This window comes from Varanus komodoensis, unplaced genomic scaffold, assembly GCF_004798865.1.
Source record: "Varanus komodoensis strain SLA01 unplaced genomic scaffold, ASM479886v1 scaffold11, whole genome shotgun sequence".
Taxonomy (NCBI): Eukaryota; Metazoa; Chordata; class Lepidosauria; order Squamata; family Varanidae; genus Varanus; species Varanus komodoensis.
In genome coordinates, this window is record NW_025335317.1 from 2549905 (window position 1) to 2560253 (window position 10349).

Here is a 10349-nt window from a genome sequence, read left to right on the forward strand (position 1 = left end):
TACTGGGGACATGATCGAATAAGCCCCAACTGCCTCAGGTGTCTAATAGCCTTGAGTGCTTTGGTGAAAGATGGCATCTGAATGCAGGCAAGAGAGAGGAGAGGAGAGGGAAACTAATTGCAGAGCAGAAAAAAGATGGGAGCCATGTCTCCAGAGAAATGACTCGCCCTGAAATAATTCAAGAGGGATAACGCCATGCTTGTGTTTTTATGGTCATGCTAGAAGATTGAAAGTCAGGATGGGTGAAATGGTGTCCGGTACTGGCGTTTCTGAGCTTCTCAAAATCTTGGGAGAACAAAGAGCAGGGGGAGAAGGTACCTCTGTGATACCTACTGGAATGTGGAGTGTGTTTTGTGGGACAGGCCAGTGCTGCATATGTCAACAAAGGCGCAGACTGCAATGAATGGGAATCACAACAGAAACAATTTATCCATTGAATCATTCTGGGTAGAACTGTCAGGCCAAAACGGGGTCAGAGAGTCGTTTCTCTAACCAAAGTGCTGATGTTGCTCTGGAAGTGCAGAAACAAATCTGAAGGCACCGTTCCCTCTGCTCTTCTCACTCGGACTTGTTGGATGAAAATTCAGGCCATGGTGAAAACGCAGAACGTTGCTCTGCCTGTGGACAATTAGATGCAGCGCTGACAAGAGGGAAGAGGCTCTTTGAGGTAGTACTGAAGGCACCTGGGATCTGGTGGAAAATGAGCAAGCCATCGCCTGGGCGCAACGCCTGCATCCTATAGGACTCAGCAAGTGTGTGGGTGGAAAACCTTCAGCAGAGTTCCATTTCTTTCCAGAAGAAAATTTTCTTACGTTTTCCCAAATTGGAGAATGAGTTGCAGGTGTTAGGAAGGACAAATTCCTCCAGGAAGTGTATTATTTCAAATTGCTATGGGAGATGCTATCAAAGAGAAAGTGTATGAGCAAATCGAAAGGAAGCCAGCACAACATCTGAACTGTAGACTTGCAGATGGAAAGAGGGTGGCAAATAGGTACATGTTATATGCAAATAGATATTGGGAACAGGAAACTGGTGGGGGGGGGATCTTTTGACACACACTGTGGTTGAAAAGGAGTCCTGAAATAGGATGTGGAAATTGCACTGATGAAAAATGAATCATTTGCCTCCATCTTCACTACGAAAGGTTTTGGAGAGGGACACACACCTGAACTGACGGTTTGAGAGAGAACGTAAAAATGGCTGCTGTCAAATTGGAGAATGGAATGGGAGTTGGAGGGACTCATGAGGCCATCGTGTCCAAACCCTCGCCCCAGCTCCACATCTGCTCGCCCATCCCCCTGCATCCCTTGACTGTCCAACCCGAAGGATGGCGGTTGTCGCAAAAGGCATTTGCAGGCTGTGTGAGGGAAAAGCACTGGGAGAAATGGCCTGTGGGAGGGCGTGCTCTGCAGCTGCCACAAGGCTCCACATCTCTCCTGCGCCGCCAGCTGGGGCTCTGCAGCACCTCCCTGCACTGCAGCTGTGCGCAGCCTGGCGTGGAAACAACCGAGGAGAGGGCTGGCGACCACCCAGCTCGGCTGGGCCCTGGTTCACTGCAGGATGGTGCTGGGGAGCTCTGCTCGTTGTGCTAAGCACTGCAGGCTACAGCCGGTTCTGCCTGCGCTGTGGGCGGGGAGCGGGGGCACTTCAGATTTCCACAAAGAGGGGGAAAGGCTTTGGGGAATGTGTCTGGGAAGGTCTCCATAACATCCAACAGCCTGCTTGCAGATTTGTTCTGATGCATCTGGGGAAAGCCGAAGCATTTGCCTCGGCTTCTCCTTTAGCACTCGCATGAACTGTCATAACGTCTCTCTGCCTAGATCAGGACGCCAACAAACCAGAGATCTGAGAGTCTCTCCTATTTCTGAAAGCCATTAGTGTGAACGTGGCAGGAGAGGTCACAGCAGGTGCGAGTGACCCCCGTTCTCAAGTGGGCACGCATGCTGCAGAAATCTTGAATTGTCGCTCTGCTTAGCTGCTACGTGATATTCACAAATCCCAGCAGCCACGCCGAGGAGCCTGAAGGCTCTCAATTTTCCTGACATCATTAGGAGCCGCGAAAGACACTTGGCTTATGTTTCCAGCCATTTATCGGCTCAAACGATGCCGTGCTTGCAGAAGCTTAATAAACAAGGATTTCATAGAGCAGGGATGGGTACCCTTTGATATCCCATTTTAACCATGGCATCCATATTGATCCAGAAATTAAAGGAAAACCTGTGCCTAAACATTGCAGTGTGACTATGAACCTTCCCAGACAGACTCTTGCTTGGTTCAATCCGGGAGTAATTCATTGGAACGCAGCCCTTTGTACATTGCCAAAGAATGTTAATTTTAACCCTACCTTCTTGAAATTTCTCAGATATTGACTCTTTTTTTTTTTGGCAAGGTCAAGGCTATTTGTCTGGTGCAGCTGTAGTTTTCAACTGACTCACACAACTCCAAAAATAATCTCTCTTAAAGCCCTGTTACCTTACCCGTCTATCTGCATTTCTTCTCTGCCTACTGCTATATTCTTTTTTCATTTCTTTTAATTTTTTTTCATTTGGCCAGGCATAAAACAGCAGCATTTTCTGAATTACCAGCACGAGTGACTGACACAGAAGGGGAGTGATCAAAATTAGGTGCAAGTGAAGGAGCAATGGGGGGAAAAAAGCACACACACGCGCACGCACACAGACGATCTGAGGAGAAAAATGGTATCTGAACTTAAGGCACTGCCCTAGATGGAAGCATCTCGCATGGAGGTTTCCACCTAGAGAAATGTGGAACATAACGGCCAGTGGGATCAAGGAGCAGCTCTCCGTATAATAGCTGGGAATGCCGAACGCCTTCAGTTGTTCCCCAGTGAGAGGGTATCTCATGCTACTCTTGAAAAGCGCTCCAAGGAGCCCCAGCGGCTCTGGCGGGGCAGCTAAATGCTCGCTCCTTCGCCCTGCTTTGCTGCACCAGCATTGCAACAGGAAAGGGAGCACATTTGGGGAAAGGGCACCCCGGTTCTCCCGTCTCGGCTTACCTGCGAGCTGATCCAGGAGCTGCAGGTCGTGTGGATCTTTGGAGTGCGGCGGGGATGACAAAGGAAATCTTACCAACTCCAGAACTGGCATCTATTTTTAGAGCAGGATTTGCCGACTGACCTTGGTTGATACCCACTCCAGGGGAAGAATCTTTACATCTGCTGCTCAAACTATTCCCTGATGTGACCTGGCCGCCGCCGGAGCCTCGTGAGCGCTGCCCCACTCTGCCTGCGTGCAAGATGGCCTCCACGTGCCTCTCGCTGCTCGGGTTGGAGGCCGGGCCGGCTCTCCACTTGGGGGCACGAACGGCCCACAAGCCCTCCAGCTCTTGGCCCTGCTTCCCCTCTCGCTGCTCAGAACCCAGGAAGATGCCGGCCCAATCCGCCTGGCTCCTCGGACAGACAGCCGCTCTCAGGCATCTCCACCCAGGCCTTTCGCAGTCCTGCCGTCTCCATCCTCCGAACGGCACATGTGATCGATGCAGCCTGTCGAAAGGGGGTGATAGATGTGTGATATCACACAGAGTTAGCCACGCACATGCACAAGCAGACGCGTGATCAGCGGGAATGGCCATCTGAAACAAGGCGCTTACGCAGCGGGGTGGGGTGAAGTAGGGCCCCCCCAAAAGATTAGCCAAAAATACAAAACGCTTGCTTAGGATGCGACTTGGCAGTTTTTGTTTCTGAAGGATCGCAGCTGCTTCTAGGGCTGGTTTAAAGCGTGTGAGCAAATGATATTTGTCGGCTTGGCTGTTTTTGCGGTGCAGGTAAAGAATCGGCACAAGGCAACCTGTTCTCGTGGAATCAAGCTCTTGTTTGTTTCCCTTTCTCTGACTTTCATTTCAGGTAGAATATGTCGCATTGCCAGCTTGCTTTGCCACTCTTGTGCTCAGATTTGAGCACAATGTATTCCCCCTCCCCTTCATCATGATAAGAGACATTTTCCAAGTAAAAGCTACTCATTAGCAGTTGGGCAGATCAATATTATCAGGGCCATCACCTATTGAAAGAAAAGGGGGGGGGGAGCTCCCAACAGGTTTTCCTGGAATCCCACACAAGGGTGCCTGCCCACCCCTTTAATGACCAGCGATTTAGGGAGAACTGTGCTGACTAAGGGAAGGTTGCGAAGCCGCTGCCCTGTGCTGGGAATGTTTCTTTGGCAGAGTCATGGCCAAACATCCATGTCGGATAGCAGGCTAATCTGGGGAAGGGCTGGCTCACAGTATGCCAAAGACACGCCGTGGCTTGACTTCTACGAACAACTTTGCCTACAAAGCGATACTATAAATGAGATTAAATGGCATAGTATCAATATCTCTAAAGGATATTTCCAGTGGAGAGCCCAGCCCAATGTCTTTCCCCGTCAGGCTTCCAGGTTTGGCTCGGCGTGATCCTCACCTTTTCAGTCACGCTCCTCAGACGCATTCCCGCATGGCACGGATTTACTCCAGTCACTCTGAGTCCTTTGGACAGGAGGCGTCACTCGCATTGTCCCAAAGGAATGCGCACAGCTATTGTCTTTACGCAAAGCCTTTTTCAGGGAAAGCTGCTCACCGCGGATGGATTGTGGCTGGCGGCTTTGCCAGGCTGTGGGCTCCCCGACAAGGGCACCTTTCCCCTTCGTTCCAGATGCCAGCGGCATGCCCTTTAGGCCCACGTGCTGCCCTGTCCTCCTTCCTAGCTTCCAATACAAAACTAAATGTTGCTGATGGAAAAGTTGCAGAGGGTGGATCTGGTCCTTCCCTCTTGCTGGTCACTGGGGGCCGTGTGGCACAGCCCAGCCGGAAGGTGTGCCTGGAGGGGCGGCCTCTGCCCAGCTCTTCACCCATTCCCGCGGAAGGTTGGCCAAGGCTGCATGCTGGAATTTCAGCCTGAAGGGGGCACCCTTTAACACTCAGCCACAGAACTGATGGTTGCTGATTCAATGGGGGTTCATGGCAGGTCCTGTCCCTCCCCGGCCCCTGAGCCCCCTTTAATTCGGGGCTTCCTGCCCTTTGTCCTGATTGTACAGGGTTGAGATGCCCGTCCTGAGGCTTAGACACTTGCTGAGGAGTTTTGAGCTGAAATATGCCCGGGCTGGGGGTGGAATTTTGTGGCCGCTCTCCTTTGCCTTTGCTTCTGCCCACCTCCGTAAGGGGGCTGCTGAGACCCTCCCCAGAATGGGGTGCAGCCCTTGGTCCAAGGGAGGCCCTGCGACCCGGGCCTTGGGGGAAAGGTGTCGCCCAACGAAGGGATGTCTTCGGGTTCCTTTGCCAGGTTCCTCCCCAGCTTCTGGTCGGCTTCCCTGGAAGTGCTCCCCAGAGCGGAGCAGAGCCGTCAATCGTTGCGCTTCTTCACTGTGGGGGCAATGACTTGGCTTGTGGAACTTGTTCTGAAGACCCGAAAGCCCAAACGCAGCCCATGCTAGCTCAGCAGACCAGCCTCGGGCAGTCGTGTGTGTCTGTGAGATAACTCTCGCTAGCATTAATCATATTTTTACCAGTTCCCCCGTTATTTTTAAGAATAATGGTCAAAGTTCTCCGAGCAGCGCATAACCCTTGGTAGGACATTTAAGCGACCTGTAAAGGACATGAAAGGACAGCAGAAATTACATGAAACATGGAGCTTGAAATCAGATTTTCTATTTTAAAGACTTGTGGCCATTCCAGAAGGAATCCCACCTTGGCAACTGAAAAGATAATATAATCACCTTGAGATGGCATCCATATCTAGCCAAAATGTTGCTACTATCTTTCCGTGCAATCCAGTCTCCTGTGCAGTCGGAAGCGAACCACACTGAGTACAAAGGGACTTGCTTCTCGAGAAATGTGTTTTAAGACTGCAGACCTTTTTGGCATTCCTGAATCTTGGATGGCCACTGTCCCTGCACCTCTCAGCAGAAATCAACACCAGTTGCTCAAATTAGATCAAGAAACGTTGGCAAATCTCAGTCCAGTTACGCTAACTGTTCTCAAGGCCTGAGTGTTTCCCTCCGTGTATGCAGGATCCGGCCACAGGCCGAGAGCCCACCGAGTGTTCTTTCAGGACGCTCCAGTCCCAAGTTTCCACTCATGCAAATTTTGAAATGGTCGTGCTTTGGCTTTGGGGAGCAGATTGGCTGCATGAAGAGCTGCTGGCTGTTTGCTGCTTTCTAAGTGATATCTTCTTGAGCGTCTAGAATCCAATGTTCCCGTTCAGAGACAATGCTCTCTCTCATTCTTTCTCTTCTTGTTTGCTCCCTCAAAAAAGTAACCCTTTCAGAAGATCAAAAGAGTCAAGTTCTATGAAGTACATTTTTTCCTTCTATAATACAAGGATCTCTTTTATCAGGAAATACCTCTAAGTCTATACATTCTAAACGCAGATGCCAGCAATTAAGACATTACAGCCAAGTTCTTGCCAAGGCAGAAAACCTGGATTTGGGCTGTCGAGCTTCTGACTGGGAGCTTTTCCATGTTGTTGGAGGAATCCTGTCATCATCATAGCATTTCATGGCATTCTGTTGGTCTCTCTGTTGCAGTTTTTCCACTTCTCATTCTCTGGAGCTCTGCAACTCTCAAGCACCTGATACATTCTTCTCCTCCTCCTCCTCCGTCATCATCATCTCCTTCTCTTCCTCCTCCTCCTCCTCCATCATTGTCTTTGTCTCCTTCTCCTCCTCCTCCTCCTCCTCATATTATAAATTTTAGTAAACTGCCAAAAACAATGCAATTAATATAACAACAATGAACATAATTCACCATTACTAATAAGCACAATACAACAATACCAGCGCTACCTCCGTCTGGACCAACACATCAAGTCACTTGCTGTGAGATCCTTTATTCATCCACTTCCCTTCCGGAACCGCATTGACTCTTGCAGTGAGGCACGCCCCTCTCTTTTTATTAGAGCAATGAACAGGGTCCAGATGCTTTCAGAACTGCCTTTACTTATCAAAGCCTCCGAGCTCAAGATGCCAGGGCATCACACGTGGAGCGCCTGCCTGGGAAGCAGGTGCTCCAAGGAGCTGCAGCCCTGGGGGTGGCCCTGGCGTTGCAGACGGTGCTGCAACGCCAGCCCCCGCACACCGGTTCACCGCTGGGGCGTCGCTTCCCATCCCGAGGCGTGCTCGCTGTTGCCGATTCCCTTGCAGGCCAAGCAGCTGGCATGTTTCCCTCCTCTGGAAAGGAAAAGGCGTGGGGAGACACGCCTCTTCATCTTCCAGCATCCACATCAGCTTGTGGCAGCCTGCTTTTCCTCATCTACAGAAAATCCTGCCCAGCCATGTGCGCTTGCCTTTTGGCGCTGTTACAGGCGGGAAGAGAGATCCTTGAGGTCCAGTTAGCACTGCTTTATCACCCTTAAAATCAGGCCTGTTAGAGTTGGAGGTAGATTTTTTGGCTTAAAGGATGCTATTGTAGCAGCTCTCTCGGAAGAGGCGGGGGGCCTGGGGCACCGGAAGCGGAGGGTGGTTCGCCGGACACTGGACGGGGCAGGCAGTCATTTTATGCAGAAGCCAAGTACTTAAGTCTTTGTGCAGCGTCACAAATTTCCCAGGGCAACTGTACCGTTTCAGACATTTGAACAATTACACTGGATGCTGAGACAGGAACTGGACAGAACTGCTCCTGTTGGGGAATATCTGCATGTCTTCCCTGGAGAGAACCCGGATCGCCACTGCACTGCCCCTCCAGCCGTGGACGGACAGATGAGTGCTGTTTCTTCTTCATTTTCCCCCCTTTCCACATGTTTCCTGGGAGGACATACAACTGTTAAAACGGATCAAAATTGCCCTGCATGCTTGTACAGCTAGATGATCCTTTGGCGCACACACACAGACACACAGACACACACACACACACACACACACACAATCCATTTCTTTTTCGACTGCTGCTCTGCTGAAGGGAAGGGGGGCGTCTGACGCCATAAGCATCGGCCAAGGTGCACAGCTGCTTATGCTGCAAACCAGCAGAATCGGCTCTCCAGAGAAAGCATATCTGCCCCCACAGTGACCCCTCTGCAAGTGATGTATCCCTCCCCAACATCCCAACTCTCAGGAGAACGTCCTGGATGCAAAGGGTACTTTTCTCGGCTGACAGAGTTCCTTCTTTTATTGCACGACAGGCTGTTATTAGGGAAAGAAAGTTTCCCTTCTCTCAACTGCTTGGGGAGTTCTGCAGTCGAATCACATGCGATTATCTTAACGGATGCTTGCAGAGGCATGGCAGGGGAGATGGTGAGCCAGAGCCATGCACGAGAAAAGCAAAGGGGCGCGTTGCCTTCTTCTCTGACACCGAAGAGCAAGCAAGCGAAATGCGCAGCAAACCCCACGCCTCTCCAACACAGGCACTTGGCTTCAGACACTGCATCCTCTGCCCAGCGCCTGCATAACTTTCCCGGATCATGGCAGATGAACCCAAAAGCAAGAATATTGGTTTTCAAAGAGCTCCATTTTACAAGGCGCTCTCAGCTTTACATCTGGAAAAGGTTTGTCGCCCTCCACACCCAGCAAGGTTTCCCTGAAGTTCTGCCTTAGTGAGTGGTGGATTCCAAGATTTAATTGCATTATCCAAAGCAATATTACCCATACATATGGAGAGCAGTGAGGTATATTATTTTCTGAAATAAAATTGGAGGCACATGTCCCTATTGCCTCCAAGAAAAAAATCCTTTTCGATTGTGTTTGAGCAAGAATGGCCCACCCTCCGTTGAGCCCACAGCACATCCCATGATTCGGAACAGGTCACCGAGTCCGACTAGATGCGACATGGGTTCACTCTTCCCTTACCTCACTCCAGCTGCTTTTAAGGATGATGATTACACAGATGTTGGAGATCCACTCCTGGCTCCTAAGTCGCATCCAGTCTGTCCTTCAAGAGCCAAGCTCAGAGAAGCGGAACAGTCTCTCCTGAACTAGGGCGCTTTTGTTGTTGGCCACCTTCCCTGGCCCTCTCTTGAATGCACGCCTGGCAAGGGGGCTTGAGAATGCCATGGAAGCCAAGAGCAATGCCCTCAAGGGGCCAGGAGTGTCTCACCAGGCTGGCCTCCTAGCAGGGTCGCCCAGGGCGGAAGGTCCCAGGCTAAGTCACCAGGCTCAGGAGCCTCCACCCTCCTCAGGAGTAACGGTCTCAGCAGCAAAAAGGAGAATCGATCTCATTAATGGTGATGAGGCTGAGAAACTTCTGAAGGGCGGCTACCGGGCAGCAGCAGTAGCTGAAGTCGACATTGGCAGAGGATCTTTCATGACCAATGGTACTGATGCTCAACCCAACTCCCACTGGTACTATGCAGAAGGAGGATGTGGCCGTCCACTTCTGAATGTTCTTATCTCAAAAGCCTCCTGATGAAAAGATGCAAATGAAACCAAAGATAGTGCCAGAAGATGAGATGCCCCCAGGTTGGAAGGCACTTTATGAACTGCTGGGGATGGGCAAAGGGCAAATCCTAGAAGCACTGTTTCTAATGACACAACTTGAGCAGACCTGCTATGCAATGGGACGGCATACAAATACTCTGAATGAATGAATGAATGAATGAATGAATGAATGAATGAATGAATGAATGAATGCAGTCTCAGGGCCAACATGGAAAAAAATGTAACATGGAGCATAAGAAGCATGAATCAAACCAAACCGGAAATCATAAAACGAGAAATGGAAAGAATGAACATGGCAATAGCTGGTGTGAGTGAATTGAAGTGGACTGGAATGGGATATTTCCAATCAGGCAATCGCAAAGTGTTTTACTCCGAAAATGACAAACTCAGCTGAAGCGGAGTGGCTGTGATTCTGAGGCAAGGTGTAGCACAGGCTACAATGCAGAATCTGACCAAATAATATCAATCAGAATTAGTGGAAAACCTATCAACATGCCCATCATTCAAGGCTGCTCTCCAACAACAGATGCAGAAGAAAGAGAAATAGAAAAATGTTGTGCAGGTGTCCAAGAGGAATTTGACAACACAGCAAAAGGAACCATGCTGCTAATCCCAGGGGACTGGATTGCAAAAGTAGGGAACAAAGCAGAATCAAATGTAGGAAAATTCAGCCCAGGATAAGAAATGAAGCAGGAGAGCGACACGTGGCATTTTGCGGAGCCAACAGTCTGTTCATTGCAAAGGCATCCCTCAGGCACCCACTCAGGTGACTGCATGCGTGGACTTCGTCAGGTGGCCAGCACAGAAATCGGACAGTTTATGCCACTGGAAGCGTAAGATGCAGAAGCCTGGTCCAGTTGCTGCTTCCATGACGCACCACCGGGGGAGAAGGGCTAGCCAGCCAGAGGGTCTGTGTGCTCCTGTGGTCGGCAGCCCCATTTTTGTCCGCCCTGCGGGAGGCTCACACAGCCCCCTTGCCTCCTGGCGGTGTGA